This window comes from Rhodamnia argentea, chromosome 8 (assembly GCF_020921035.1).
Source record: "Rhodamnia argentea isolate NSW1041297 chromosome 8, ASM2092103v1, whole genome shotgun sequence".
Classification (NCBI taxonomy): domain Eukaryota; kingdom Viridiplantae; phylum Streptophyta; class Magnoliopsida; order Myrtales; family Myrtaceae; genus Rhodamnia; species Rhodamnia argentea.
Genome location: NC_063157.1, coordinates 25322126 through 25328340, shown reverse-complemented (window position 1 = coordinate 25328340; position 6215 = coordinate 25322126).

Genomic DNA, 6215 nt, shown 5'->3' with positions numbered 1-6215 from the left:
CGTTCATGTGCACGCGCGTGCGAGAGAGAGGAGAGAGAGAGAACACGCTCGCACATGGGTGGATGACCAAAAAAGGGAGAATTAGGGCAAGTCAAGAGGATGGCCCACCTTTTGTGGGGCCCATATGATAAAAAGGTCTTTTTCTTTAATATATAAATGAGTTAGTTCTTTCACTATGAATAACTATCAACTCTTTAAAATATTTCTAGGAAGTTGCATTAATCTAGTTGTCCAGATTATCATAACTAATCATTTTCTATTTAATAGCGTGGAAATAATGTAATTCTATTTTTTCCATTAGTAAGCACGTAAAAGTTGTAGACTAATAAACTCATAATAAACTAATGATACAATAAAATTGTTACGCAGAAGGATATTACGAGTTTCGTATAATGATATTATCCATAATATATATATATATATATATATATATATATATATGTTCTCTCTTGCGTGGCAATGATGTACGTTTTGGTTCAAATCTGATTTTCACTTTAATTTTTTGGGCGACATTATTTCCATGCCCATTCCGACTAGTTTACTCTTTTTTTTCCTAATTAACTTACCGAATCTTCTCTTCAATTTATTGTTTCTTCATTTTTTTTATCAAGCTAACCCAGCAAACGACTTTATTTTTATCATCTCTCACATCAATTTCACAATGCAAATGCTCAACTGCACCTAAAAAAATATCATATCACCATGCATCTTGTTATCGCTTTGCATTTACAACATTGTCAATTCTAACATATGGTTTCATATCTTCAATCACAACATATTTCAATTGATTAGAGCGTTTCATCCACCTCTTCGCATATACTGATAAAGATGGTTATGAACACACAATTAGTTACCTGTTTTTATCAAATAGTTTGAGTGAAACCATATTTCGTAGTCAAGAATTAAAATTCATTTGTGAGAACAAGACAATGAATTGAAAAGAAAATTAGACGAAGGAAATTAACCAACGGGTTTATTGATATCACAATGGAAAAGGGGGTATAGCATGGATTTAGTGTGGGATTAGCGATTGACCGGTGAAAATTGAGTTAGATTTAGTCATGATATGATATGCGGTTAGGGCTTGATATGACTTTAATAGAAATTGGGCTGCATAGTGTTATTTTTTAAATTTGGGAGATTTAGAAAAATTAGGGGAAATTAAAAGTTGAGTGATGATAAAAGAAATGTTGACCAAATGCGAGAAAAAAATTGATGGTATATAGGTGAAATCATGTTCACGTGTTGGACATTGAATTAACACAATATAAATATCTGAAAAAAAAAATGAAGTGATGCAAACATGATAAGAAAAACTTAAGATAAGATATATTCGAAGAATCTAGTAAAGCATGCAACAACAAATGACAATGTTATCCTAATTTTCTCCATTCTTACGTCAAAAGCGGCATGTAGCATTAAAAAGAAGAAGAAAATGAAAACAAAAAAGAAAAGAAATTACAAGATGGGTCTTTTATTCAAGAGAGGGAGAAGGAACAACATTTAAAAAAAAAAAAAACCTTTACCAAAAAAACATTAAAAAAAGAAGAAGAAACAAAAAATGAAAGGAAAAAGGAAATACAAGATCGGTCTTTTATTCAAAACAAGGGGAAGGAAGCAGAAGGAAGAAATAAAAGGCCGTTCTTTTTATCAGCGAAGGCTCCATCATCAGTGTTTATCTTTATCGGCCAAGCTAAACGGGGCTTCCTCTTAAGCAAGGTAGGTCCGTTTCTGCTCTATCTTTGTGATACGGGTCTACGACCGAAGTGTCAATGTCATGAAATATTCATGCTGGTTTCTTTCTCCATTTTGTGCTCGTCAAAGTTCTATTATTCTGCGATTGCGAACGTTGAACGGTCGGCCGCTGCGACGATGAAGAGTGTTGGTTCCATGGTAGACGGTGGCCCTCGATGATGGATACCAGTGGATGATAATAGTGGTCGCGCGGTGGATGGACGTCACTTGTAGTTGTGCATGAGTTGTTTTCAAGTTGAAGGTTTAATGTGGTTGATCATCGGTGTGCAGAGTCTGTGTTCTTTGTTTGCGAGAACAAGACCATGAGTTGGAAAAAAAAAATTACACGAAAGGAAATTAACAAATGGGTTTGTTGAGATCACAATGAAAAAATGGTATATTATGGATGTAGTAGTGTGGGATTAGTGATAGACTGGAGACAATTGAGTTAGATTCGGTCATAATATTATCTGCGCTTAGGGCTTCATATAACTTTAATAGAAATTGGCTACATAATGTTTTTTTTTTTTCCAGGATCCACCGGTCGTACTTGGGCTTCGCCCGTTCCGAAACACACAGCGACTATACCCGGAGGGGGGCTGGCCCCGCAGCCCACTAGCAAGGGTCCCCCCACTTAAGTCCGCGGAACGCGGATGGGAGATTCGAACTCGTGATCTGTGGATAGATGTTTGTTTTCGAAATTTGGGAGATTTCAAAAATTAAAGGAAATTAAATGTCGAGTGATGATAAAAGAAATGTTAACCAAATGCCAGAAACAAAATTGATGGTATATGTGTGAAATCATGTTCGTGTGCTGGACATTGAACTAATACAATATAAATATCAGAATAAAAAGTCAAGTGATGCGAACATGATAATAAAAGCTTAAAATAAGATATATTAGAAGAATCTGGTAAAGTGTGCATCAACAAATGATAATGCTATCAGAATTTTCTCCATTCTTACGGCAAATGGGGCACATAGCATTAAATAGAAGAAAATAAAAAATGAAAATGAAAATGAATTATAATATGGGTCTTTTATTCAAGAGAGGGAGAAGGAAAAGCATTTTAAAAAAAAAAAAAAAAACGAAAGATGAAAAAGGAAAGGAATTAAAACCCACCGATCGGTGGCCGAGTTGGTTTGAGTTCGGTTCTTTTCACGAGAGGTCCCGGGTTCGAAACTTCTCGGCACCGGTGTCTTAAGTGGGGGGTCGTGGTGGTGGGCTCATGCGCTAGCTCCCCGAGGACTAGTCCCGCTCCACCGCCGGTTGAGCGAAGCTCGCCGGCCGCGCGGAATCTCGGTTATCAAAAAAAAAAAAGGAAATGAATTAAAAAATCGGTCTTTTATTCAAAACGGGGGGAAGGAAGTAAAGGGAAGACTGTTCTTTTTCTCAAGGGAGAAGAGTGCCATTTTCTGCCTACTCCAGGGGAAGCACACAAAAGAGAAAGAGGGAAAGGAAGTAGAGGGAAGAAGAAAAAGGCCTTTCTTTTTTCTTAAAGGAGAAGACGCCATTTTCTTCCTTGTCCAAAGAAAGTACACAAAAGAGAGAGAAGGAAGACAAAAGGCCATTCTTTTTCTAGCTAGCGAAGACTCCATCGTTGATGTTTATTCTCATCTGCCACGCTAAACAGAACTTTATTCCTCTTCGGCAAGGTAGGTCCTTTTCTGCTCAATGTTTTGCATATGTTCCTGTGGCATCTTTGTGATGCGGGGTTTACGACCGGAGTGTCAATGTCATGAGATATTAATGCTGGTTTAATGGTCATACTGTTAGAGATATGCCCTAAAGCGACTATGTAATAGTTACATGTTAGGGATTTCAGTTGTATTTTCAATTTCTTATTTAATTAATGGCAAAGACGTATTTATTCATTTGTCCAATTATTTACTTATATGAATAAATTCCATGAGATCGGTTAGACTTGGACCTATTCTTAAGACGTTAAGAATATGTGTGACGGGTTCACGATTAAACCGAATCTTTAAAATGTTCTCGATCAATGGATCATTGAAAGGATATCAATGATCCCGTTGAGATCGGTGTGTTCTTGACTTCATAATTAAGTATTGGATACTTAAAGCAATGACGAGTCACAAGTCATTGGGTATTGCGATGCCCGAGCTAGAACACAGGTGCTTGTACCGGACAAGTTCACCGAACGTGACACGCGTTGAACGATTAGCGACATGGAAGCTTTTAGCATGGTCAATGTCTAATTGTTCATGCTTTGATCTTGTGTAAATAATCCTTAGACTTGAGGCACAGTGTTGACTTGTGTGTTGGATGGCTATGGTTCACGAGGACGCATATTGACGGTTCATCGATCCGTCTCTGTACTTGATGGTCACAGTTCATGCACATACGAAGTCACACGTGTGCGCAAAATGGAATCTGTCTCCTTGTCACATGCAAGGTATGATATCCTATGCAATTTAATTATGACAATGCATTGAAATCCTCGGCCGGGGTTATAACCGAGAATGAAATGTTCATGTCTCGTTTGAATGCATGTCGATTAGATTTGTGCATATGATCGAATCGGTGACTTGACAAATATTCCATGGTCTTTGTTCGATCGGGATATAGTAAGACAGAGGGATTGAATTACACTCTAGTCAAAGGCGACGGGTTCATTATGTTCTTAAAGCATTCACACTGTCTAGGTGGCTATGACATATTGCAAGATGTCACTCATGGCTTGTAGGACCTGGAGATTGATCGGGACAATCAATTCTCTTGGATGTTCTAATGTGTTAGTGCATGTCTTACTACTAGCTCAGTGATGAACCTAGGAATGTCACACACCATAACCAATTCATGATGACATTGAACGGAAAGATGATATTGCAAATATGTTTGCAATCACGACTATTGAATTAGTCGGACTGAAATTAGATTAAATATGATTTAATTTAATTTGTTATTTTTTGGTCATGGGCTATGTGCATATGATGCACACGCACGTCCTAAATCGACACATATTGATGTGCCCGAAATTGCACACATGCTGGTATATATATATTTATATATATATATATATATTGTTTTTTTGTCTTTATATATATATGTATGATATATCATATATATTGTTTTTAATAATAATAAATAAACTAATAAAAAAATTTTGCACGTAACACACGGCCAGCACATTTGCTGGCCATGTGCACGTCTCACACGGTCAACAAAAAGTTGTTGACCGTGGGACGTGGTGCACGTTGCACACACGATCAGATCGTGTGTGCCGTGCAAACGGTTTTCCGTTTTTCTCTTCGCGCGCGAGCGTAAAAACAGTTTTTACGCTCTTAGTGTGTGTGCCATTTCTAGTGGGCTGTTTTGAGAAAAAGAGTATTCTCGCGTGTGCGTGTGAAGAGGCAAAAAGAGAGATTAAAATACTCTCTCACTTTTCATACGAAAGACCAGAAATTTTAGAGTTGTGAGAATTGATTCCACAATATTGCTAGCACAATTCAAGTGGTGATTCTCGCAAGTTCGTTCTTCCGTTTGACGTTGCGATTGGTGGTGTGTCCGAACTAGAGGCCCGACACTTGTGGGGCTCGGATCGAAGAACATCTAAACCTGTTTCGTTTCAAGCACGCTTCAAGAAGTAATCCGTTAAACCCCTTCGTTGCATATGATTTTCGATTGAAACGCATGAACTACGCCTCCGGAGATACGTGTATAGGTTTTTATTTACTTCCGCTGCATTTATATTTTATTTGCCTATGCATGTTACGCAAATCCCAACACATACTTGCTCGCTACTCCTGTGGCATCTTGGAGCCGCGCCTTCGCTCTGCTATTCATTTTTGTCTTGGTCACTTTGTGTGCGAAAATGGAGTTCGAACAAGGTTGACGTTGTTTTCGAAGACTTGCTCACTACTCCTGTGGCATCTTGGAGCCGCATCTTCTCTCCCCTGTTCATTTTTGTCCCCATCACTTTGAGAGAGAAAATGGAGTTTGAACAAGGTTGACGTTGTTGTTCACGAAGAACAGAAATTGGACTGCATGGTGTTATTTTTGAAATTTGGGAGATTTAGAAAAATTAGAGGAAATTAAATGTTGAATGATGATAAAAGAAATGGTGACCAAAATGTCAGAAGCAAAATTGATGGTATATATGTGAAATCATGTTTACTTGTTTGACATTGAATTAACGCAATATAAATATCAAAATAAAAAAATGAAGTGATGCAAAATGATAAGAAAAGCTTAAAGCAGAGAGAAGACAAAATGCCTTCTTCTTCTTTTCTCATCGAAGACTCTGTCGTCAATGTTTGTCCTCATCGGCCATGCTAAATGGAGCTTCCTCCTCGGCAAAGTAGGTCCCTTTTTGCTCCATGTTTTGCATATGTTCGTGTGGCATCTTTGTGATGCGACTTTACGATCGGAGTGTCAATATCAGGAGATGTTCGTGCCGATTTAATGGTCAACTTGCTCACTATTCCTATGGCATCTTGGAACCGCACCTTCGCTCCCC